Below are 16,712 nucleotides of genomic sequence, written 5' to 3'. Positions count from 1 at the left end.
AGCTGAACTTGAAATGTTTAAATAAGTTTGAGACTGTAATAGGCTATGGGGTTTTTTTGAAGTTGAACTATATACATTTTTGCATTATGATATGGTACAGGCTTTAGGGGGGCAAGGAGAGAATGTAATAGTTTGAAATAAACTGGACTACAAATGGAGTGACGCTACTAGGAGGTTTGGCGATGTTGGAGTAGGTGTAGTTTTGGTTGAGGAAGTGTGGAACTGTGGAGACAGACTTTGAGCTCTCATATATGCTCAAGACACAGCTCAGTGTCTCAGATCACTTGCTGTTTCTGGAAGATTTAGGACTCTCAGCTCCTTCTCTAGTACCGTCTGTGACTACATGACATCACGTTCCACTGTGATTATAATGGACCCACCATCTGAATTATATTTGAGCCACCCCAATTAAGTGGCTTCCTTTGTAAGAGTTGCTGTAACTATGGCATCTCTTCAAAGAAATAGAAAACCTAACTAAGACACTGAGATTTGAAGAGCCTTTCCTATGTTTTGAATAAAAAATTGTTTTCATATTTTAGTTATGTGTGTCTTTGTGTCTATATGTGCAGGTCTGTGCAAGTCTGAATGTAATCACTTGCAGGGGCCAAAAGAGTGCAGCAAATCCCCTGCAGATTGAGTTGATGGAAAATAGTGACATGGATGCTAGGTACAGAGCATGTGTTCTGCTAAAGCAGTGTGTGCTCTTAACTGATGAGCCCTCTATACAGCTCAGATAGACATGTAAGTAATTTTATTTCTTCATAGTTTCATGAAACATTGGAAATTCATTTAATAAATTTATTAATACTAAAGAGCAACACAGACTTTCAATAAGCTCCCAGTGATGGACAGAAGACCCTTGGGGGATAGTTATTCATTCCACAGAAAGAGTTATGAATGCTGATTTTGACAATTTTGACATGGCCAGTGTTCATAATAGGGAGAGTTTCAGCATGAGTCAGGTGAATAGGTTAACAGCAAGAAAGGATCCTGAGAAGTAATAATTCATGTGCAAAATGAATAATGGTGTGTCATAAGAAACAAAATAAGAGTTTCCTGCTCCACCCACGGAAGTAGGACTAAACCGGCTGCCTGTGCTTAGGGTCTACCACCGCATCTTCCATCTCAGCGGCAGGAACCAACAAACCATAGTCTTCCTGCTCTACCCACGGGTCTAGGTGAACTAGGGCCCATTTCCGGACTAACTGCCAGTGCTTGGGGACTGCCACAGTGGCTTCCATCCCAGAGACAGGAGGCAAGGCACCCCAGCAGCCTAATCTCCTGCTCCACCCACGGGACCAGGTAAACCAAGTCCCATTTCTGGACTGCCTGCCTGGACCTAGGCTCTGCCATTGAGGCTTCCACCCTGGAGGCGATGGTAGGAGCCAAGGTACCATAGTTTCCTTCTCCACCCACAGAACTAGGACTAGACCGGATGCAGGTGCTTGGGGACTGCTACTGCAGGTTTCTTCCCAGAGGCAGGAGCAAACTCACCCGATCACACTAGTCTCCTGCTCCACCCATGTGACTAAGACTATCAGGGACTCTCTCCTGGCCACACTCCTGTGCCTAGGGTACCACTGGGGCTCCAATTCACCCCAATGGGATCCAAAGCACCCCAGGATCATTGTCCATTTCTCCACCCAGAAACCAGGAAGTGGAGAGCTACCACAACAGTGAACTTGCCTACACCCACCAGAAGGGAACCCCGGTCCCATACTCACCAGGAGAGGAGGAGGCACCCTCTGGAACCCACTGCAAGAACGGATGAATGAGACAATATAAAAACAAAAGGAGCAATGGGAAAAGCAATATGACATCACCAGAGTCCAGAGACCCTACATCAACAAGATTGGAACACCCCAACACAAATGAACCAAAAGAGAATGACATAAAAAACAACTTCATGGAAATGATAGAGGCCCTCAAAGAGGATATGAGAGAATCCCTTAAAGAGATGGAAGAATTAACAATCAAAAAAATTTAAGAAATGGAACGAAAGACAAAGCAAAAATTGCAAGAAACAATTCACACAGTGCAAGAGCTGAAATCTGAAATAAAAACAATAAAAAAAACAGTCTGAAGGAATGCTGAAATAGAAAAATTGGGAAGATGGTCAGGAACTACAGATGTAAGCATAACCAACAGAATACAAGAGATGAAGGAAAGAATCTCAGGTGTTGAAGATATACTAGGAGAATTAAAATCATTGACCAAAGAAAACTTTAAGTCCAACAAATGCCTAACACAAAATATCCAGAAATAAGGGACACTGGGGAAAGAACAAACCTAAGAATAATAGGTATAGAAGAAGGTGAAGAAACCCACCTCAAAGGGCCAGAAAACATATTCAACAAAATAATAAAAGAAAACTGTCTCAACGTAAAAAAGACAGGCCAATGAAGGTGAAAGAAGCTAACAGAACAACAAATAGAGTGGACCAAAAAAATCCTCTAAACACATAATAATCAAGACCCCAAACATATAGAATAAAGAAAGAATATTAAGAGCAGCTAGGGAAAAAGTCCAAGTTATACATAAAGGCAAACCTACCGGAATTACACCCGACTTCTCCATGGAAATTATGAAAGCCATAAGGTCCTTGACAGATATTCTGTCAACATTAAATGACCATGGATGCCAGCCAAGACTGCTATACACAGCAAAGCTTTCAATCAATTTAGTTGGAGAAAACAAGCTATTTCATGACAAAACCAGATTTAAACAATACAAGTCCACTAACCCAGCCCTACAGAAAATTCTGCAGGGAAAACTCCAACCCAAGGAAGCTACCTACAACCAGAAAAACATAAGCAACAGATAATCCCACATTACCAAGAGGCAAAAGAAAAAGTGGTGGAAATCCACATACAATTCCACCACCAACAACCATTCCAAAACAAACAAGAATGAACAATCAATGGTCATTAATTTCCCTCATTTTAATGGTCTTAACTCACACATAAAAAGACACAGCTAAACATAATGGATTCAAAGACAGAATCCATCCTTCTGCTGCATACAGGAAACACACCTCAGCTTTAAAGAAAGACGTTATTTCAGAGTTAAGGGTTGGGAAAGATTTTCCAATCAAATGGACCCAAGAAACAAGCTGGAGTAGCAATCCTAATATCTAACAAATTAGACTTTAAACTAAAATCAATCAAAAGAGATGAAGGAGGCCACTTTAAACTCATCACAGGAGAAATCAACCAAGACAAAGTCTCAATTCTGAACATCTATGCCCCAAATACAAGGGCATCCACATTCGTAAAGGAAACATTACTAAAATTCAAAGCACATATAAAACCTCACACACTTGTAGCGGGAGACTTCAACACCCCAATCTCACCATTAGACAGGAAAAAAAGACAGAAACTTAACAAGGATACAAAGGAACTAAAGGTGTTATGACTCAATTGGGTTTAATAGACATCTATAGAACACTCCATCCAAAAACAAAAGAATATACCTTCTTCTCAGCTCCACACAGAATCTTCTCAAAAACAGACCACATACTTGGTAACATAGCAAACCTCAACAGGTACAGATAAACTGGAATAACTTCATGTATCTTATCAGACCACCATGCCTTAAAGTTGTAATTCAAGAACAACACAAATCACAGCAACCCTGCAAACTCATGGAAATTGAATAATACACAAATGCACCACCCCTGAGTCAAAGAAGAAATAAAAAAGAAATTAAAGACTTCCTAGAATTCAATGAGAATGAAGACACAACACACCCAAACTTATGGGAAATTTTGAAAGCAGTGCTAAGAGGAAAGTTCATAGCACTAAGTGCCCACATGAAGAAACTGGAGAATAGACACACCAGAGAATTAACAGCACAACTGAAAGCTCTAGAACTCTGGGTGGCAAACTCACCCCAGAGGAGAAGATGCCCAGAAATAAGTAAATTGAGGGTTGAAATCAATAAAGTAGAAACTAGGAAAGCTATAAAAAGAATCAATGTAACAAAGAGTTGGTTCTTTGAGAAAATCAACAAGATAGACAAATCTTTATCAAACTTACCAAATAGCAGAGTATGAACATGCAAATTAACAAAATCAGAAATGAAAAAGGAGTCATAACAATGGACAGTGAGGAAATCCAGTGAATCATCAGGTCATATTTTGAAAAGCTGTACTCCACAAAATTCAAGAATTTAAAGTAAATTGTCAATTTTCTGGATTGAATGTCGTTTACCAAAATTAAATCAAGAACAGACAAGCAATCTAAATAGTCCTATAACACCTAAGGAAACAGAATCAGTCATCAAAAGTCTCCAAACGAAAAAAACCCCAGGCTCAGATGGCTTCAGTGCAGAATTTTACCAGAAATTCATAGAACAGGTTATACCAATTCTCCTCAAAGTATTGCATGCAATAGAAGCAGAATGGTCTTTGCCAAACTCTTTCTATGAGGCTTCAGTAACATTGATCCCCAAGCCACACAAAGACACAACTAAGAAAGAGACTTCAGACCAATATCCCTCATAAACATTGATGCAAAAATGCTCAATAAATATTGGCAAATTGGATCCAAGAACACATCAGAAAACTCATCCACCACAATTAACTAGGCTTCATCCCAGAGATGTAGGGATGGTTCAACATAGGAAAATCCATCAATATAATCCACCATATAAACAAATTGAGAAACGAAAATCACATGATCTTCTCACTAGATGCTGAAAATCATTTGATAAAATCCAACACCCATTCATGATAAAGGTCTTGTAGAGTTCTGGGATAGCATGAACACACCTAAACATTATAAAAGCTATATACAGCAAACCAACAGCCAACATCAAACTGAATGGAGAGAAACTCAAGGCAATTCCTTTAAGATCAGGAACAAGGCAAGGCTGTCGTCTATCCCCATATCTCTTCAATATTGTACTGGAAGTTCCAACTAGAGCAATAAGACAACAAAAGGAGATCAAGGGGAAACAAACTGGAAAGGAAGAAGCAAAACTTTCAATATTTGCAGATGATATGATAGTTTACATAAGTTACCCAAAAAACTCTACCAGGGAACTCTTACAGTGGTAAACACCTTCAGCAACGTGGCAGGCTACAAGATCAACTCAAGAAAATCAGTAGCCCTATTATATACAGAAGATAAAAGGGCTGAGAAAGAAATCAGAGAAACATCACCCTTTAAAATTGCCACAAATAACATAAAATACCTGGGGATAATGCTAACCAAACAAGTGAAAGAACTTTGAGTCTTTAAAGACAGAAATTAAAGAAGACACCAGGAAATGGAAAGATCTTCCGTACTCTTGGATAGGTAGGATCAATGTAGTAAAAAATGCCAATATTACCAAAAGCAATCTACAGACTCCATGCAATCCCCATCAAAATCCCAGAACAATTCTTCACAGACCTTGAAAGAAAAATTCTCAACTTTATATCAAAAACCAAAAAAAAAAAAACCCAGAATGGCTAAAACAACCCTGCTCAACAAAGCAACGTCAGGAGGCATCACCATACCTTACTTCAAGCTCTATTATAGAGCTATAGTCCTGAAAACAGCTTAGTATTGGCACAAAAATAGACAGATGGACCAATGGAATTGAATTGAAAGCTTTGAGATTAATCTACAAACATATGAACACCTGGTTTTCGACAAAGAAGCTAAAATTATACAATGGAAAAAAGATAGCATCTTCAACAAATGATGCTGGCATAACTGGATATTGGCATGTAGAAGACTGCAGATAGATACATGTCTATCACCATGCACAAAACTTAAGACTAAATGGCTCAAAGACCTCATCATAAATCCAGCCACACTGAACCTGTTCAAAGAAAAAGTGGGAGGTACCCTTGAACAGATTGGTACATGACACTGATTCCTGAACATAACACCAGTAGCGCAAACACTAAGATTGACAATTAATAAATGAGACCTCCTGAAACTGAGAAGCTTCTGTAAGGCAAAGGACACAGTCAGCAAGACAAAAAGACACCCCACAGGTTGGGAAAAGATATTCACTAACCCCATATCTGACAGAGGGTTGATCTCCAAAATTTACAAAGAACTCAAGAAGCAAGCCTCCAAAACACCAAAGGATCCAATTAGAAAGTAGGGAACTGAACTATATAGAGAATTCTCAATAGAAGAGTATAAAATGGTAGAAAGACACTGGAGAAAGTATTCAACATCATTAGCCATTAGGGAAATACAAATCAAAGCAACTCTGAGATATCATTTTATTCCTGTCAGAATGGCTAAAATAAAAAACACCAATACAGTTTGTGCTGGAGAGGATGTGGAGAAAGGGGAACAATCCTCCACTGCTGGTGGGAGTGCCAACTCGTACAGCCACTATGGAAATCAGTATGCAGGTTCCTCAGGAAAATGGGACTCAGTCTACCACAAGACCCAGCAATTCCACTCTTAGGCATATATCCAAATGATGCCCTTTCACACAACAAGGATGTCTGTTTGACTATGTTCATAGCAGCATTATATGTAAGAACTAGATCCTGGAAGCAACATAGATGCCCCACAACTGAAGAGTGGATAGAGAAAATGTGGTACATTTACACAATGGAGTACTACTCAGAGGAAAAAAACAATGGAATCTTGAAATTTGCAGGCAAATGGATGGCACTAGAGGAAACCATCCTGAGTGAGGTAACCCAGACACAAAAAGACAAACATGGTAGGTACTCACTCATATATGGATTTTAGATATGGATCAGGGGTGTCTCAGACTACAGTCCCAGTGCCAGTGAGTCTGGAAAACAGGGAGGTTCCCAAGAGAAATGCACGATACCTCAGAGAAGTGGAATGTGGCAAGATCTCCTGAGCATATTGGGAACATTGGGGGAGGGAGAGGGAGCCAGGAAAAAGAGATGGGGATAAGAGGAGGAGAGAAGAAGGTATGGGAGAGAAGGAAGGTTGTGTCGAGGTAAGAATAGAGGAGAGCAGGATGAGAGATACCATAATAGATTGAGTTATTATAGGCTTGAGGAGAGAGCTACAAGGATAACACAAAATGGCACACTAAGCAATAGTGAAGAGACTACATTAAATGCTCCTCCTTGATGGTAATGTTGATGACTACCTTATATGCCATCTTAGAACCTTCATCCAGTGACTGATGGAAGCAGAGACAGATACCCACAGGTAAACACTGAACTGAACTCTTGGAACCTAGTGACAGAAATGGAGGCGTGATGAGCAAAGGGGTCAAGACCATGATGGTGAAGCCCACAAAGACAGTTGACTGGATAAGGGGGAGCTCTTGAATCCCAGACTGATGCCTGAGAGGCCAACATGGGACTGATCCAGTTTTCATGAATGTAGTCTCAGTGAGGAGGCCACAGAAATCACTGGGGACTTGGGTAGTCTTTACCATGGTTTATGAATAATCTTTGGGAGCCCATTCCAATATGAGGGATGCTCTCTCAGCCTGGACACATGGGGAAGGGCCTTGGTCCTGCCCTGGATGAAATGACAGACTTTAGAGATCCCCCACAAGGAGGGTCTCACCCTCCCTGGGGAATGATGTGGGGATTGGGTGGGGGGCTGTGGGACTGGTGGAGGGACACGGGAGGAGGGGTGGGAGAGCGAGCTGTGATTGACATGTGAAGTGTTCATGTTTCTCATTTAAATAAAAATATTACAAAAAAACAAAATAAATCCACTTCCATTAGAGCATGGAATAATATTGTATGTGTATGTTCATGATTGTTAGAGGCCTCATCATTATTAATATTATATTTGTGAATTCACTAAGGTTTTAAAATTAAGATTAAATTTTGAATGGATATTGTATTTTAAGTTTCCTAAAACAAAACTGAAAACTGATATACAGACATTAAAAGATAACTTCGTTTTTGTGATAGGGTTTTTCTGTGTAGTCCTAGCTGTCCTGGAACTAGCTTGGTAGACCAGGCAGGCCTCGAACTCACAGATATATGCCTGCCTCTGCCTCCTGATGGGTGCTAGGATTAAAGGCATGCGCCACCAACACCAGGCACTATCACATTCTTGAAATGCCAAGTATTTTATTAAAATAGTGTTCTTTTGGTATTAATCACCATTAATGAGTAACTGTGAGTATGTAAGTTTAGGAAGCAAGCATCTGTTCACGTCACTTCAGAAAGTATCACATGTGTTTTACATGTGCATAGGTTTGCATATGTCTGTGCACACGTGATATACATTGGCATTTGTATTCATAAAATATTACAGAAATCACAATAACTAAATTCTAAAAAATAAAATATAGTGTACATTGGATACGAATAATATTATTTTCTGTTCACTCAGAGTATCTATTTAGATTTATCTAGATTACTAACTTCAATGCAATAGAAACCTTAAGTTAAATGAATTACCTGAGGTTATATTTTTTTCTTATTGAACAATTAAAGAGGAATAAAATACTGCAGTTTCCTGCTTTTAAATACTGAACTGATATTCATATAAGATATCCTAGTTTTGAGACCAGCCTGGCATTACATTCTTTCTTATCTGGTAATATTACATATTTTCAGTATTGTCCATATCTACCTATCATGAAAGATTCTAGCTGTATTTTGAAACAGAAGTAATCTGCTTTCCAAAATGTTCTCACTATTGCCATCAACAATTATCTACTACATAAAAAACATTCAGTAAAATATATATAATATTGACAAAAAATCTGGAATGACAACTGGAAACTGAGAATATTCTAGGTATATAATGATAGTGTTTTGACAACAGACAGTAATACCTATTACATTCCTAGCATCATCCTAAAGAATTGTCATTAGAGGCCTTTTCGTTAAAAAAATGAAGAAGAGAAGATCCAATAGTGAATACTTTAGGTTTTCCTCATTATCTTCTTTCTTTTCATTATGTATTTAGCACACAATAAAATTACTTCAGTTTTGCAAGGAATGGTGTTGTATTCATGCCTTTAACCTCAGCACTCAAGAGTCACAGTTCTAGGCCAATCATTCTATATCCAGTGAGTATGGCTCAAGACTATACAAACATTGTATCAGTTTGTCAGCTTCATTAATGATAAAAAAAATGTCAACGAATTCTAACTATTTCAAAGAATTTTTTGTCAAACTCTTTAAAATATGTGTCAACGACTGCAGAAGGTAAATTATTTTAAATGATTATATGACTGTCTTAGTGTTTCTATTGTTTTGTTGAAACACCATGACCAATTATTAGGTTCTGACCTAAGCTTTCTAATCTTCCTTTAATGAGAAATGCTAAATTGGTATGAAACAAATAAAAATAAATTCAGTACAAGAATGTGTAATAATGAATATGATGTAACCTATAATGTTGAAGTAATCAAGAAAGATCAATGCAAACTGAATCTTTTTTTAAAAGTCTTGCATGGATTTTATTATTGATACACTGTCTTGTATGGTGTATATTCTAACAGCTGTTGACTCATGGGAATACAATGCATGATGGAACATTTAGATCTTCTGAGTATTGTAGGATAAAACACTCATCTCAAAATGATGAAAAGCATGCCAAAAACTGCCATGACACAAACCCCCCAAACATCCAAGACTCTGAATGAACCCCATAGGATGTAAATTTAAAAACCTCTACCAATGCACATCATAAATTTCTGAAAATTAAGTAACAATTTGTGACAATTCAGGAAAAATGATACATTATTGATAGTGCAAAACATTAGAAAGACAAATTCTATTACTTACAGGGTATTATTAAATAAAAAGGGAATGACAAAATAATTTGGAAGTGATGACAAAATATGTCAGTTTAAAAGTATAGCAAATTGTCTTAAGAAGCAGGACATAAACAGGGCAAGATTTACTTCTAAAGAGAAAAAGTCGCTTTAATTTTACACTTTTCCTAAAATATGTGTTTATTATACCATAGGGCACCCCTTGCAGAAAGTAAGACAAATAATCAAATAAGATTATTTATGTTATTCAATTAACTATGGGTATTATCCATTGGTCTAGAAAAGAAAGCACTGCAGAGGTATACCATAATCCTAAACTTCAGGATTCAAAGTTTGATGGGTTAAAATAACCATTCATTGTGGACTTAGAAAAAGAATAGCACAATTGTGATCCATCAGATAAAAAGCTTAAAATGCGTCAATAAAAAAAAATAATAAGAGATGAGAAGTCCAAAGTCTTGTGGAAATGACATTTAAAATGACTATAATGGCTTGAAAGGGACTTGCCCCCAAAGACTCACATATATGAATATTTGGTCTACAGTTTTTGGAACTGTATGAGAAATGTCAGGGCTTGTGCCATTGATGGGGCAAATACACCACTGGAGGTAGGCAATGACTTTTGAAAAGACCATCAACTGTCAATTGGCTATCTCTTTCCCTTCTTTGTTCTTGTGCATCAGATATAAGCTCTGGGTTAATTCCCCAGGACCACACCATTCTGCCAAATTCTATGTTCCCCATCATGATGAGAAACAAGAATCAATTAACTGTTTATGTTTCTAGTTGCCTTGATCAGGGTATCTATTCATAACATTAAAAGTGTAACAAAGATAGTGATCATATTGTTCAACATCTATTTTATTTAAATTAGTAATAATCTTATTTTACATATCAATCCCAGTTCACTCTCCCTCCCATCCTCCTATGTTCCCTACCAACTCCCCCCACCCCCATCCCACCCTGCATCAACTCCCCAGGGAGGGTAAGACCTTATACTGTAAAAGTGCATCATGTTTATGAAAATTTCATCCTGTCTTTCTCCTTTATTATTTGTTTTTATCTTTCATTTAGAAAATTTCCCAACATTTTCACAGAAGCTGTGTAAATGAAAAGATACAGTTTCCTTCTTAACTCCTCGTTTGTTGTCCTTTAGTCATTTTTCAGTATTATTTCCTTTTTACTATTTGAGAATTTTGTAATATATGCTGTGCATTTTGATTAAATGTACCTATATTTGTCACCAATCTCATTTCTCCCCTAGCTCTCACCCCCCCAACTCCATGTGTTCTTAGTTTTGATGTATCCATTCAATCTACTTTCAGCTGAGTGCATGTTCATGGGGGTGGGAATATGTTGTAGAACATGGATAACATCCGAGTGATTCCATCCTTGATGAAAACCAACTCTCTGTTTCCAGCAGTAATCTTTGGTCAATAGCTCATCAGAGGGTGGTGGAACTTTATGAGACTCTATTGAATCAAGCTGAATTTTTGTCTGGGATGATCAAGTGCAGGTCTTACGAATGTAGTCAGATTTGGATTTTTGCAATCCGAATCACTGACTTAGTATGTAGTTCTTTCTTTGTCATCCTGGGGCAGTGTGTTTATAATCTTCCGTAGTTCACTCACTTAATGTTTATTTCTCTTATATAAAATGAATTTCTTTTGGATATAACCTAACCACTTAATCATATAAACTCCATATAGTAAATCAAATCTATATTATATAGAATAACTTACAATATGAAATCTATGTATAATCTATATATTCATTATGTAGCATTATTTAGAGTCAAAACCTAAGAAAATGTATTACAGGTGCAAACTATTGTTAACATCAGTTGGTTGAATGTATCTACACACCAAAATCCATGGAAATAGATGACTGATTCAGAAGACAGATGACTGTCAGATCCTGAATACTTTTCTATAGAAGTCAAATGAGGAAACAGAGGCCATCTATAGTCCAAAAGAAACTTCATAAAAAATCAAACTGTGCAAAGCTTTGATCTAGAATGTCCTAGTATCCAAGAATTTTAAGAAAATCCACTTCTGTTTTGCAAGCCAGGCAATTGGCAATATGTGTTTTACAACTGCAGCAGAAACATCCTAGTCCTACCCTTGGTAATGACTCCAAAAACTCCATGAGTATTTATTTTTATTAATGCTTATTGCCTTCCTTATTTTTTCAGTCATACGTGCTTCTATGTCTCTCTTTTTTAACTGTCCAGAGTTCTCAATCACTGCAGATACTCACATGAATAAACAAACTACACATGAAAACAAATGCTATTCATAGTGATAAGAAAAGTTTTTGCTTTGCTTTGTTTTTGAATCACAGAATATGATCACTGTAGCACTTTTCTACTATGGGAAAGAGTAGGCTAAGAATTTCTGTGAATCCCAGTGTGAGAATTTACCCTGCTTTCCTTTGTGTTTGTGAGTTGACGTGAATCTCAGAGAATTTAAAGATAGGGCTCAATTATCCTATTTCCCATCCAAACAATGAAATTCTGCAAAAAGCAAACATATTTTGACTTTAAATATCTAGGAATATTTCAAACATCAATTGACTTGAATGGCTTTATGCTAAAGCATGCTAAGTTTGACCCAATTCTGTCACAGGGGTATTATTACTATTATTATTTTGTTTCATGGATTTGCTCTATATTTTCACATTGACATTTAAAAAGATGCTTCGGGTTCTTTTCTTTTGGTATATCTGTTATAATGCTTTAAAATTATTTTCACTAAATTGAAAGTGTTCACTAGATCGTTTTAGATGTTAGAAAACCATGAACAAATAATTTGTTCAGCCCAGGGTTGTTTATTTCCTTGGATATTCGTTAAAAGGTAGATGGCACAGTAAGGGAAAATGTTGTACACAATAGAAAACTTTACTTGGGTTTTGTATTAATTCTCATTTAGACAGTAGCCAATTCCTTTAATTGTGTATATTGAATGACTAAAAAAGTAATACTTTTATAAACCTTAAGCTAAACATTACTTTTCAGGATGGATTGTGTGGCTATTTAAAAATTCAAACCATCTTCAGAGTTAAAAAAAAACAGAGTTGCAAGTCACATAATGGTAAATGAGATCGTATCTCAATAGAAAGCAAACTTTTATATTTGGAGTTTCACACTCAGGAATAGGCAATAGGTAGGTGTGTTTCGGCTATTGGTTGACTAGAATACTTATCTGGAGTTCATTTGACATGTGATAGGTGGATCTAAGTCTTATGACTTCATTGACTCTTATATTAGCATTGCTTGTAATTTATACACGAATCCACGTTATAGAAGAAGAAACTTACATATATTGGGAAAACAGCTGGAATAGAATCATGCTTTTGAGTTAGAGCAAAAATTATAGATTTGAATTAAAAGCATGAACTTTTTTTCTATTCAGAAGGCTGGATATATAGATTCAACAGAGATGTTTTTAATATGATGAGAAGTATTTTAAGTTTATAGTTAGAAGACAACCAGAGGAAATTTAACATATTTAGTTTGTGACTGGTAATAGGAGTCAGTGTTTTACCACCTTTTCAGCATTTTATTGATTGTAGTTAAGACTTTGAACTTTTGAGATTTTAGCACAACAATTACACAGGACAACCTTAAATCACTTTCATATTCTCATAATTTATTTAGAATTTTATAGCCATACCATTTTACAATGTATATTATTTTAGAGCATTGTAATTATAGAAACTTAATTTTTATCTAATTACTTACAGTTGCACATACATAAGTGATTGATTATTAAGACCATTCTTTGCAATGCAACTTCTTTGAAATAAAAAAATAGTAAACTTTACATCAGTAATATCTTTATCCTTTAATGAGCTGTGTGTTAAGAAGGAAAATCTGTCTCTGAGTTTGCCTTTTTCATTAGGAGATCCACCAGGTTTAGAAAAGCTAGTCCTGAATTTATACATGAAATGCTCTGACCAGGCAGCTGCTGTTAAACCAATAGAACTGCTGTTATCTGTTAATACCATCAGAATTCTGAGATGGATAAATTATAATGGGAAATCTTACTCAAAAGACCCATGTATCAGTCAAAATGATGAAGACTTACTATTACCTGGGTTGTTACCCTAGTCTCCTATGGTCTTTGCGTCTTACTTAAGACAGCATTGAATCTTAGGCTGCTGCACAGAATATCATCAGCTGACAGCACTGGGAGGTATGATTTTTCCATAGAAAAGTAACTTAGGAAAAGCAACCTCAGTTTGACAAGGCAGAATATAACAAGCAACTCAACAGTAGTCATAGTATGTGCAGTCTCTTGCTTTTTCAGTGTACATTATCTTTTTTGGAGACTTTAGGGTTGCATTTAGGGTCTGGAATTATCTACTTCCAATGGAAGTATGATGCATTTTAAATGCCATATTTAGCTGATCTCCTTTTGATGGCCATTTATTAAGTACACCTGATTTTACATATATTTTCTTTGTTTTAGTTATTTGCTTTAGGTTTTACCTTGTAAATGCATACATCAAGGTAAATAATGCTTGTCCCTCTAAATGAATTAGATCATTTATAAGGTGACTATTAATTTGCATGTCTTACTAATCCTTATTAGTTTACAACAAGTTAATTTTTATAAAATTAGGATTTCAAAGTCATTTATCTGTATTTTATCCTGGTTAAGTTTAAAATTTTAATTATCAAATTGAAAGTATTTCAGTATCAAAAATAATCCCTAAATCATAAATATAAACAACTTCTTTCCTGGTCCTTTCAAAGTGCAGAATGTCACTGTTTCTTGTACAAATCAATTTATTAAAATTTCTAAAGCTTTAAAAATTTTTCAAAGACAAGGAAGCTAGACATATAACTTTAATTCAGTATCTTTTAGACTGAATAGACCTTATGTAAGGAGATACATTTTATAAGCTCAGTGTCAGACTATTTAGGTCATTGCTTTGCTGCATCAGGAGATAGTAATATATCAGTTTCTGGTGTTTAGTGTTTCCTGTGTATAGCTCTGGCCCTAAATTTAGTCAACTGGAAATTATACCAGGCATTTGGGATTTCAGTGTATTCTTGAGCCTTTCTCAGGGTGAGCCTTTAAGCATTAAAAAACATGTTTTGGTTCGACATATTTCAGTTAGCAAGAACAGTTAGCCAGAAGTGTAACTACAGGAGCTAAAGAACAAGACTAGTGTATTTGGAGACCTTCCCAGAACTATAGACTTTGATGGATTAGGTCTCTGTTTCTGTTTTGGCTGTTGGTGCTGTCTATGTGCTGAGTTTTATAGCCTAAATGGTATGATTGCCTATGTATAAATTTTTAATTATTAACCCTGTGTTATAAGTTTTAGCTCAACATTTGTTACTGAGAATATAGATTTCTAAAAATGTTCAATAAATTTAAAGTTCCTGAGGAGTAGAACGTTCATATGCTTGTCATACAAATGTTGAGATAAGGTTTATATCTTAGCAAAAATATTAAATCACTTAAATGAAACCAAGAGTTTAATCTTAGACACTCTGTCTTGCTCTTTATTTTCTACTACAGTCAGGAAAGTCACCTGACATAGGACAGAGACTTTCCAACCCCAGAGCTAGTTTTTCAATGCAGCAAAACGGCATAAAGCAATATTTCTACTTATCCATACCCCAAAGATCTCTGAATCCCTGCTAAACTGAATTTAGTGAGCAGAAACAAAAATTAATCCCTGGCTATCAGCTATCCATGGCAACCATGCACAAAGCTTCTCAGGGTAGCATACTGGTTGGGGAGTTGGAGTGGGGTTGGGGGTGGGGAGGTAGTGTCCACATTGCCCTAGTTCAAGTTCAGTAGCATGGTAGTCGTGGCAGCTGAGTCTGGTTCCCAGTTCTGTCTGTAACTGGAGAATATTAATAGGGGCATAGAAACACATACAACAGTTGAAAACAGCAAAGCTAAAATTAAAAAAATGCAAAACACAGAATACATAAGAGATAGAGACAAGAGGAAAGAAAGAAAGAAAGAACAAATAAAAATATTAAACAGGATACAGTCTAAAGAACTGAGCAGCTTACTAGGCTTATTACTGATACTGTTCTGTTTCAACTGACCCAAGTTGAAACACAAGAAGACAAACAAAACACAAGATCATATACAGAGGAAACTAACAACAGCGACAGTGACAGCAACAACAGGTGTCAACCACAGGTTCATTAGTTCAACCAAAGAAGTTTTTTTGTTGTTGTTTTTTAATAAATTGGAGGCTTCTTCTCAGCTACATCCTTGTACAACCCAGGCACCAGGAACCCACCAGAGCTTTCCTATTTGTCAGGTTTCCAAGTTCAGATAGATTGGGCCTCTCTAATTTGTCTAGTCTCTGGGGAATGTTGAACTTCTGCTCTGGACCTGCCCAGTCTCTTGGTTCCTAATATTACCAAATGCCCTTATGGTTTTGCAGATCAATTGTGGAGCTTTGGCTTTGAATCCCTGCTAATAGGCAACCAGAAGCTGGTCCACTCAGATTTCCATCTTAGGTCCCAATCTTGACAGTGTTTACTCAGGCATCCAAGGCAGATTAAAAAGGGAACTGGTGCTTATGCTGAACTCCTAAGTAACTAAATAGGCCATATGATACCTCATTTTTTCCCTGATTAATGAAATATTGAATCTATTGGATCTTCTTCTGACTCCCCCAATGGAATCCCACAGAACCAGCTGTCACAAAGAGTATCTGTGGTTTATCAGAGGACTTCATAAAATAGTACTTGATGCTTTCTTTTGATGAAGCCATTCCCTCAGGCTGTCATGCAAACTGAAGGCACAACCTGGGGCTTTGGTTTGTCTCTAGGGTGTGCACACCTTAGGGAGCAACTCTTCAATCCCAACTGTCCTGAAAGGATGATCCAGCTTCTGAATTTGGATTAGGAGCTTGACCTTGGTGGGACCTCTACATATTAATCCCACAGATGTGAGAATGACCAACCCAAGTCATGACCAAATTAATTAAAGAAGGCAGATAATTAAAGCAATATTTTTATGTTCAGGTATATGAGC

Source organism: Mesocricetus auratus, unplaced genomic scaffold (genome assembly GCF_017639785.1).
Source record: "Mesocricetus auratus isolate SY011 unplaced genomic scaffold, BCM_Maur_2.0 Super-Scaffold_100008, whole genome shotgun sequence".
NCBI lineage: Eukaryota > Metazoa > Chordata > Mammalia > Rodentia > Cricetidae > Mesocricetus > Mesocricetus auratus.
Note: the sequence above shows the minus strand (reverse complement) of the source record.